Source organism: Danio rerio, chromosome 19 (assembly GCF_049306965.1).
Source record: "Danio rerio strain Tuebingen ecotype United States chromosome 19, GRCz12tu, whole genome shotgun sequence".
Classification (NCBI taxonomy): domain Eukaryota; kingdom Metazoa; phylum Chordata; class Actinopteri; order Cypriniformes; family Danionidae; genus Danio; species Danio rerio.
Genome location: NC_133194.1, coordinates 18,410,126 through 18,421,163, shown reverse-complemented (window position 1 = coordinate 18,421,163; position 11,038 = coordinate 18,410,126). Strand labels below are relative to the sequence as shown.

At 34.3% G+C, this 11,038-nt stretch overlaps 1 long non-coding RNA gene across 4 annotated transcripts in view; it reads left to right on the top strand.

Moving 5' to 3' along the window:
• The first annotated feature begins 156 nt into the window (after window positions 1-156).
• The window catches only part of LOC110438143 (uncharacterized), a 47,543-nt gene continuing 36,661 nt past the window's right edge, over window positions 157-11,038 (top strand). For all 4 annotated transcript variants that reach the window (XR_012394989.1, XR_012394987.1, XR_012394988.1 and 1 more), the window contains exon 1: window positions 157-259. This is a non-coding gene — a long non-coding RNA (uncharacterized lncRNA). The remainder of the gene's footprint in view (window positions 260-11,038) is intronic.

Here is an 11,038-nt window from a genome sequence, read left to right as displayed (position 1 = left end):
GAGTGGAATTCTGTTCAAATTAAAATGTTATTTAATAAAAGTGGAGCATGGAACATAATAAATTAGTCTGATGTGAATCTGTCCTCCCCTTCAGTGTGCCAAGGATGGTACAGTCTGTTTCCATACTCTCTGTGAACTGTTCAACAGCCTGCTTGCCACACACACAGTGAAGATGCCCTCATTCACACCTGTTCTGTTCAAAACAAACATGATACATACAGAAATGAAAACCATCTTGCTGTAGGGGTACCTATTATTGGTAAGTGATGCTTTTATCTAGAATATTATAGTTAATATTATACATGTTTTTTATTGGATTGAACATGAACAACCATGATGTTGCGATTTAGAATTTTAAACAATAGTTTCTTAAAACAGTTTTTGAAGTATTTTTACTTTGACTGTACTGTTTTGTTAAAGTTCATGTGAAATTAATCTCAATAGAAATATACTTTAAACATTATTAAGATGTTGTAAAGTTGTATAAGTTATGAGAAAAATGCTATAATATATGTTTATATATATAACAAAAACAATAAACCAAAGTTATTTTACAATTTGTGTGCATGTATGTTAATATTAATATATGAACACAAAATTATATTTCATCTGGTTCTTGCTATTTTGTATGTCTTTATGTCAAGTACATGCTATCTTTACTTTAAGTTGTATTTCAGGGAAAAAACAGTCATCATTATCCTTTTCTATCATTGTTTACTCAGCCTTCATGTGTCACAAACGTGTTTTTTTTCTTCTAGCATTTTTCACAATACCTTCTTTTGTGTTCTCATAAAGGTTTGGAGTTGAAGTTAAACAAATAGTGAGTGAATTTTCATTTTGTGTAAAATATCCCTTTAAATAAACAGCATTGTACATTAACTATTTTACTGTCTAAATCAAAATATTTTGCTTTAACATACTTGTAAAAACTTAAATAAGGCTTCCTTATTTGTGAATACTTGCCCAATGACATTAATCTTCATATGATGTAAATTGTACTGCAGAATGTCAATAAGTTTACAACAGTAGGGCCCTTTAAATACTTCCCCCAGTGTCCAGTAAAATCAGATAGCACCTCATCATTATCATAAAGCGATGAGACAAGCTTCTTCTCTGAACTGCTGTTCTCTTTCTGGAATGATCTCTTCGACCAAATGAGTCACTGTAGAGCAGAATAAGAGTCTCATCATGTATGCGTTCAGCCTTGTCTCTTTACCCCCCACCTAGTGTTCTAGGACATGCAGCTATTATGCTGTGCAGTGGAGAAGAGCAAGGGATGCATAAACATGCATTTCCTAATTTTTGATTCTCAGCAACATGTGGTTGTTGTGTAAGATCTCTCAGTGTGGTATTCTGGGTAATTCAGCACAGTCAGCCCACGCTTTTCCTTGCTTTGTGGGATTCTTAGGTTGATCTGTATTTACTGCCTTTTTGTTTTGACCTTGACAAGTAATTTAATCATCTTGCAGTCTCACATCATCTCCTTCAGTCTGTCTTAGAGAGAACAGCTTGTTTCCTGTACATACGTCTGTATTAGTCCATGATATATATATATATATATATATATATATATATATATATATATATATATATATATATATATATATATATATATATATATATATATATATATATATATATATATATATATATATATTTTTTTTAACAGTTAATTTTATTGTTTAGAAAAAATATACTATTGTTTTGACAAATATACTATATATCTATCAAGGCTATAATGTCACTAAAATTATTAAATGAAATTGCACCAAAGAAATAAAAAGAGTGGAAAATCGTACTTAATCTAAGTAATTCTTTCTGTTTTTTTCATGTGATGTTTTTTTATTTATTTATTTTTTTATTTAATAGTGTTTCATGTACTTAACCTAGCATATTTAACCTAGCATTTCATAACCACAGTGAATTAAACCCACAAAAACACATTATTGAATACATGCAAGAAAACAAATGATATGTTTTCACTTTTACACTGTTAAGCTTTTGCATTGTGCACAGTGCCACACAAATAGAAATTCCACTCTCCTTTAGTTACGCCGTCAAGAGTAAAGGATGTTTCTAGAGAGACAAAGGGGCTGTTTGCCACCCAGGTTTAAGGGTCCCTTTTTGCATATTAAACAAGATTTGTGCTATTGATCCATTTATTTCCTGGCTGATATCAATATCAAAAGCTGAACAAAGTACTAATCTAATGCCAGTGACATTTTAGAATTTAACAGTGACACATAAAATGAGTTAATGAAATTAAACACATTACACACCATTTCATTTAGATTACACAATTAGATTATTGTTAATTAGACACAATTATGAGCTAAAAGCAATAACCTCAGAATATTTGTAAAAAAGAGTATACCTATCATTGAAATAATATACTGCATTTTCAGAGTACTTTTTAAGTAATTTAGTAGTATTGAGCCACAGCCATATTGCCCTGCAGCCCAAGACTAGTTACTCAATGAAGCTAAGCATGGCTGAGCCTGGTCAGTACCTGGATGGGAGACCAAAACTAGATTGCTGTTGGAAGTGGTATATTAGAGGGGTGCTCAACCTGTGGTCTGTGTGCTGCACTGGTGCCGCTGTGCTGTGGTTTCTGTCGCATCATCCAAGTTGATGCTGCACACTGGTGGTGTTGTGAAGAGACCCCCCTCATGATTGTGAAGCACTTTGGGTGTATACATGATAATTGTGTTATGTAAATACACATTACATCACATTCATCTTTATTCACTAGTTATATGGTGGCAATAGTATGATGGGTTCACTTTAAATATTTTCATTGTGTTTTGATGTTTTTGAAAGTGTTGTGAGAAAATGCAGCGCATATTTGTAAACTGTTTGCGATGTGAGAAAAACCAGTGTATTTTATTAATTAATTGTGTTGTATGAAAATGCAGCATGTGTTTGCACTGAGGATTTGCAGCACATGTGATGTCAAATAGATGATCTTTTCTTAATTTGCTGGCATTTTTGTAATTGCATGTATATTCTTAAATTACAGCACGTTAAAGATCTATTGGCCACCGTAATTAACAGACACTTTTTATATATATATATTTATTGATTTCATTTCATTAAGTTAGATACTAACAAAAATATGAGTTTTAGGTGTCTTTTGAACATTGCAAGCAGTCTATGTGGTATTGGGAACATTCCACCAGCGAGGAACAGTAAATCAAGACAGCTGCAGGTCAAATTGTGACCTATGCGAAATTTTACTGTGGTGCCCCCGAAGAGGAACGAAAACACACAAACATATGTATAAACATGTATTTATTTATTTATTTATTTATTTATTTATTTATTTATTTATTTATTTATATACATAAATATGCATATAAACAGTCAAAATTATACTTAAACTTTTAAATATTTACATTACAAAATCATAGTTAATATTAATATCAAAATAATTATAAAAAAAACAAACTCTGACATGTGTTCTGCAGAAGCATTCCCAATTTAAAACATTTACAAAAGGAAAGGAATAAAACCCTCTCTGTACCTCTAGAGGTTGACATTCCTACATGCTGCATCTTGTGTCTGTACCTGTGCAGCTGCTGGTGCCTCTGGAGCATTGCTGATCATTCCACCTCATCTTCTTTTGTGACAAATTTCAGCATTGAACCTATATGTTAACCAATATCTCTTTCTATTGTATCTTAACAACCAAAATGTGGATTTAACTTATCTTGTACAATAATCTATGGTTTGTGGTTTTTAAGAATTAATGAGTGTATTTTTGAATAAAAAATCATGCAATAAAAATAGTTTGTGGTTTACAGTAATTTGACTCATTTTATATTATTGATCTTACAAAAATCACAGAATATTAGTCAGTTTTGTCATTTCATATAGTAATGTAAAAAAAAACAAAAAAAAAACTGATGATCCACTGATGTAAAGACTAAAGAGACTTTAATGTCATTGCAAAATTAAAACAACAACATTAAGTTGACTTGGCAGCCCTCAACAGCTGCAATAAGAAACATTGAAGTAGGCAAAACAATAAACAACGATAACTGCAGCAAACTATATAATATATAATCATATGATATGATATAACAACTATATAATATTAAATAATACATACAGTGAAATAATTGTGCAGTGCATGTGTATGTAGCTGGTGTGTAAACAGAACTGTAAAATATTGCACAAGTTAATAATAATAACGGAGTTTGTGTAATTTTCAACAACATGGGAAAGAGGCAAATGTAAAGGTGGGGGGGGCTTGGGGGGGGGGGGGGGGGGGCAGGAGACACTGTGACCAATAAACACACATCATCTTATCATCTATGTAGTGTGATCTGTATTGTGCATGTGTGTTTGTGTAATGTTAATTTGTTTTTGTTTTTTATAAAGATTAGCATTTTGATTATGTAAAAATTTCACTTTTATGTCAAGCCCATATCATCTTCCCATTCACACTGAATTAACCACAGACACATTTTCTTTTAAACATCATTTATTAACCAAACATAGAAAGTTTACATACACTTACCAGTTTCCATTTCTCAGCACCAAACCTGTTTAATGTTCAGACAAAGCCAATTATACAGTTTTTTCCCGCCTTCACTTAGGAGCAGCCATTTTTGCATGACATTATCAGGGTCACAACCCCCTGGTCAGTGAATAAAAATCACAGTTTTGTTGTTTAAATTTGTATTGGTTATTTGTTGTGTTGTATTTTGAGATTTGTATGCATATTGATTTACTTGCATTAATTTATTATTATTTTTTTATAGTTATTTTGTCATTTTCTCCTTTTTGCTGGATTTTTGTCTTTATTTTGTGTACAATAAATCACTCTTCACTTTCACCAGCAGCTTTTGTGACACTTTTTGTCTCCATCCGCTCGATCAATCGTAACAGTGCCTGCTTGGAGTTGGTGCCCTACTCAACCTGTGTACTCTGCATGTAATGAGGCAGATTTTATGCTGTCATGTAGCAAACAGCAAAAATGTAACTACGAACTTTTTAATAACTGATGAAATGGTAACTCACATGCACTTAACACAGAATTCTAGTGTCAACACTGCATTTCTCACTTGCCTTCTCTCCTATAGACACTCTGAATAGTAGAATGCCATCTTGTGGAGCATCACTATAAAGGCATCACAGCTGTGAATCTGAAGCTTTCTGGAGGATATGTATTTTTGTGGACATACATGGAATAATACACATAATGTGTAGTTTACACACAATACACACACTGCAGTGGAGCAAAGCCTTTGGCAGTTCTGTATGTAAGCATTGGAATTTTGTGTTTGATGCAAGCTTTAACTTGTAGCCAGTGCTGAAATACGAAGGGAGTTTGGGCTCATTCAAGACCAGAACAGCTGCAGCATTCTTGGTCGTTTGACGAGCTTTCACAGATGATGATGGAAGCCAGGAAAGTATTGCTGTATAGTTCAGAATAGAAATGACAAGTATTTAGACCAGAAGTTCTGCCAATTTGCTTGATAAGAAAGGGGCTTATCTCTCTAATGTTGAGAAAGTTAAAGTGCAAAGCAGGATGGTCATGCTATTTTGCAATGTGATCATTGAAGGACAAATGGTCCCCAAAGATCACCCTGATTCCCACATGAATTGTGTAGCATACTGTAATTGTAGATGAGTTTTATTGGATCATAAAGATATTTGAAATTGCACGGAGGACAAAATGTTTTGTTTTAGCTAGATTGAGCTGCTGGTGATGATCTTTAATCCACGTCGAGACATTCTCTATAGGCGAGTGTGAGATTTGTGGAGCTAGTGTTTGACCATCTAGATCACAGGTGTCAAACTCAGTTCCAAAAGGGCCGCAGCTCTGCACAGTTTAGTTCCAACCCTAATTAAACACACCTGATCAAACTAATTGAGTCCTTCAGGCTTGTTTGAAACCTACAGGTAAGTGTGTTGGAGAAGGGTTGGAACTAAACTGTGCAGGGCTTCGGCCCTCCAGGAATTGAGTTTGACACCCCTGGTCTAGATGAAATGAAAAATACAGTGGTTGGACAATGAAACTGAAATGCCTGGTTTTAGACCACAATAATTCATTAATATGGTAAAGACTGTAAAAGTGGACTCATCAGAGAACAATACATGTTTCACATTGTCCACAGCCTATAGATGTTTGCCTAAACCGACATTTGACACGAGTGACCAAAAGTTAGCTATAGCTATAGCAGCCCGTCATTGTTTAATGAATCTGTGGAGCTTCAAGTGAACAGTTTTTAACAGGAAAGTTGAGGTGCATATTTAATTCTACAGTGAGCTGAGCATCGGTCCTTTAATGTTTTTTGCATACAGTTTGGGTTAGCAGATATCAGCTTCCTATTGCGTTCACAGTTACTTCTGTTAGATGTGGTCCATCCTTCCTGATGGCATGGAACTAAAACATCACCATGAAAACATTGTGGATGTGCAACAAGTGTGTTTTAGCTTTTACACAATGAAAGCAACTTGGCTGAATGTGTTTTGACTGCCCCTGGAAATGATTGAAAATGGTGGTCAAAACAAGTCTCAGCATTCAAACTTTTAGGGGGATCTGTGATTGTGTTAATGTGAATGTGTATACAAATAGGTTTTAGTAAGCAGTTTCATAAAAAATCTGTCAGAAAATTAAAAAGACAGCGTGTAAAAACTAGACTCTGATCCTTTGAGAGAGGTCAGACTGTACATGCACACGTAGACACTATTAGCTTTACACCCATACCCCCCCTAAGCCTACCCCTCACAGTGACACCACTTGCTCTATTGAGTGTGTCTGCCTAAGAGTGCATGTCTGAGAGTGCATGGACACGTCTGTAGCCAGATACTATTGGATCCTTCAGAAGACTTAAAAAAGACAATTTTTTAGAAGAGGATGTAATGAAATAAAAAAATAATAATAATAACAGAGAGATGTCTAATCCTTTCGCACTTTTTACATTTCCACACCTGCTTTTCTAACTGACTATGAACTGAATTAAAAACAGAAACACCAACGCCTTAAAAACCTTAAGCACAAGTGTATTTATTGATTCAGCTTATTCATGTATGTATTTTTCTTGTATGCATTTTAAAGTTTTTGTGTAAATGGATGATTAGTATGTTTTGGTGTGTTACATTTGCTCACATAAGGATGATACTGAAGCAGTTGTCATGGAAGCAGAACAAGGGGAAGAGACACGTTTACATGTTCTAATATCCTACAAATAGATGGCCAGTCATTAAAGTACTTTAAAATAACCTCTGTAATGTCTTGGGGTTGAAGCATTAATAAGTTAGGCTGTGTTAAATCTGTTAAATTATATGCTTATTGTGGGCAACTTTGTGTTATATCTCTCTAAATATGCTTCTTATCACTGATGACATGCATGCTTTCTCAAACACATATGCAAGCATACACTAGCAGTTTTTTATATTTGGATTAGTTTTGTATTTGGATTAGACAATGTAGATGCTATGCTGTTAGTTATATACCGATTGTATTAAACAAGATGTTTTTTTTTTAAAATTATTGTTAGTTGTTGAAATTTGTTTCACACAGCTCAAGAATGAAACATTAAAAGGAGACCACACGGCATAAGAATTTCAAACAATAATATTTATTATATCAATATAACCAAAATATAAACAACTTGCCAATATTAGTTATAATTATCACAAATATTAGGTACAATCATAATTATTATTCGGTCCTAACCAATTGTTGCGTAAGCAGATGTTTAGCAGATAGCGTACTCCCGATAAGAACAGCAGAAACTGTTTTGGTAACTTTACTGACTTTACTCTTAATTGTTCTTTTTAATATCTTTCTTTTTTGTAAAACTATTAATGACCCTCAAGTATTTACAAACAAAGAGCTTTAGTAAAAATAGTGCACTTACGGACATTTATTTCAAAGGTTTTAACGTATTTAAATCAGCCATAGAAATAATCTGCATGTGTGTTACTCCTGATAGCGTACATTGCAGGAAACCGAAAGTAAACCTAAACGGTATATAGTGCAGTATCTTAAATGTGCAGAAGATGGCTGGTCAAATCGACAAGTGGCTGTATGTGACTGCACAACAATGATAGTAATTCAACAATATTTATTTTTTATTTTTTGCAACAAACTCCTTTACAAACAATGGTAATATAGTTTAGATGCATTATAAGCTAACTGGGAACACTTTATTTTAATAGTTGATGTGGGGGTAGGGGTGTGGGGTCATGATATTATGGGCTTCAGCACATGATCCTAAGTATTCAGACCCTTTGCTTAGTATTTAGTAGAAGCACCCTTTTGATCTAATACAGCCATTAGTCTATTGGGAAAGATGCAACAAAATATTTCACAACTTAATTTGGGAATCCTCTGCCATTTCTTGTGGCAGATCCTCTCCAGTCCAATCAGGTTGGATGGTAAACATTGGTGGGCACTGAGCAGCTATGTTTAGGTCTCTCCAGATGATGCTCAATTGGGTTTTTGTCAGGGCTCTGGCTGGGCCATTCAAGAACAGTCACTGTTGTGAAGCCACTCCTTCATTATTTTAGCTGTGTGCATTGTGTGCTCATGTGGTCATTGTTTTGTTGGAAGGTAAACCTTCTGCCCAATCTAATGTCCTAAACACTTTGGGCAAGGTTTTCATCCAGGATGTACTCTGCCACATTTATCTTTCCCTTGATTGCAACCAGTTTTCCTGTCCTTGTTCTTCTTTACCTCTCTCACCAAGGCTCTTCCCCACCATTAGCTAAGTTTGGCCTGATGGCCAGCTCTAAGAAGGGTTCTGGTTGTCCCAAATGACTTCCATTTAAGGTTTATGGAGGCCACTGTGCTCCATGGAACCTTAAGTGCAACAGAACATTTTTGAAACCCTGGCCAGATCTGTACCTTGCCACTATTCTGTTCCGAGCTGCAGGCAGTTCCTTTGACCTCATGATTCTCATTTGCTCTGATATGCATTGTGGGCTGTAAGGTCTCATATAGACAGACTCAGGTGTCTGGCTTTCCTAATTAAGTCCAGTCACTATAATCAAACAGCTGGACTCAAATGAAGATGTAGAACCATCTCAAGGATGATCAAAAGAAATGGACGGCACCCGAGTTAAATATATGTGTGTCACAGCAAAATGTCTGAACACTTAGGACCATGTAATATTTCAGTTTTTATTTTTTAATAAAAATGTCAACAATTTTGTGCTTTTCTGTCAATATGGGGTGCTGTGTGCACATTAACGATAAAAAACTTTAGCAAATGGCTGCAATAAAACAAAAAGTGAAACATTTAAGGGGATCTGAATACTTTACGTACCCACATTGTATGGTTAAAGTTATTTTGAAATTATATTGTGTTGCTACTTTTAGGCATCTGAATGCTCCTAATTGTATAAAATTATTGAAAATTAGAGAATAGAGAATTTGTTGCATGTCTAATAATAAACTATTGAACATCTATACCCAATTTGGTACATTTTAATTAAACACAAGTTTACCAGATGTTTACAAGTTGTAGATGTTATGATTGTCTAAAACACAGGTGTCAAACTCAGTTCCAAAAGGGCCGCAGCTCTGCACAGTTTAGTTCCAACCCTAATTAAACACACCTGATCAAACTAATTGAGTCCTTCATGCTTGTTTGAAACCTACAGATAAGTGTGTTGGAGCAGGGTTGGAATTAAACTGTGCAGGGCTTTGGCCCTCCAGGAATTGAGTTTGACACCCCTGGTCTAAAACATAAAAAGGAATTATCTACAGATACTACCCAGAATACAGAAATTAGCAATGAACTTGTAAATTAACTTATGGTATGCAACCAGGGATGTGACACTGACAACAGAGGTGAGGATCCACATGCAGGTTTTTTAGCGAGGTTAGGCCAGCAATAGTCAACACAGGGGCAAAAAGATGTACACAGGCAATCCAGAATCGTAGTCAATAGGCTGGAAGATGGTCAGAGGCAGGCAGAAAACAGGATTAAACAAATAAACAAGGCAAGGATTAAAAAACACGGTAAAGCAAGAAAAGGAAACATAATGTAATGTTACTAGAACATTAGATACAGATGACATCAGAATTATTAGCCCCCCTGAATTATTAGCCCCCTTGTTTATTTTTTCTCCAATTTCTGTTTAACGGTGAAAGATTTTTGTAACACATTTCTTAACATAATAGTTTTAATAGCTCATTTCTAATAACTGATTTATTTTATGTTTGTATTGTATAATGATGGTTTTGTTCTGTAGACAGTAGAAAAAATATATATAGCTTAAAGAAGCTAATAATCTTAATCTTAAAATGAGTTTTAAAAAATTTAAAACTGCTTTTATTCTAGCTGAAATAAAACAAATAAGACTTTCTCCAGAAAAAAAATATATTATCAGACATAATGTAAAAGTTTCTTTGCTCTGTCAAACATAATTTAGGAAATATTTAAATAAAAAGAAAAAAAATCTGAGGGGGCTAATAATTCTGACTTCAACTGTATGTGTGTTTAATCAGTTCTTGAGCAGCATCAGCTGTCGATATGCACTCAGTCAGGATCTAGAACATGTGTGTGTAAGTGGAGTGCATGTATAGAGTTGTAGTCCATGAAATGGCAGATTTGTAGTTCGTTAGCGCTTGTGAGTGTTTTTCCAGCGATCCAAAACACCATAGATCACTGGTGATCATGACTTGGTAAGCAGACTATCTATAGGTAGAATATCAAAATTGAATGCGACCAATTATTTTAGTTCTTTATAAGATTATACATACAGCCAATGATAATAAATAATAATAATAATAATAATAATACAAAAATACAATAAATTAAACTACATGAACCAGAGTTTTAACAATCTCTTGGCTTGCTACCACAAGCATGTTGTCAACATACTCATTTTCATCCTGTTTAAAAACTGTTTTGCTTTCATTAGAAGAATTTATTAGGGACTTGTGAGCATCCGTGTGTAATGTTTCGAATGAGAGTCAGAGAGGATCCAAATGCAAGTGTCAATGTTTATTATAATCTGACAATAAAACAATTAGTGCCAGGCAAGATGAACGTAGAACACAGGACAGGAACAG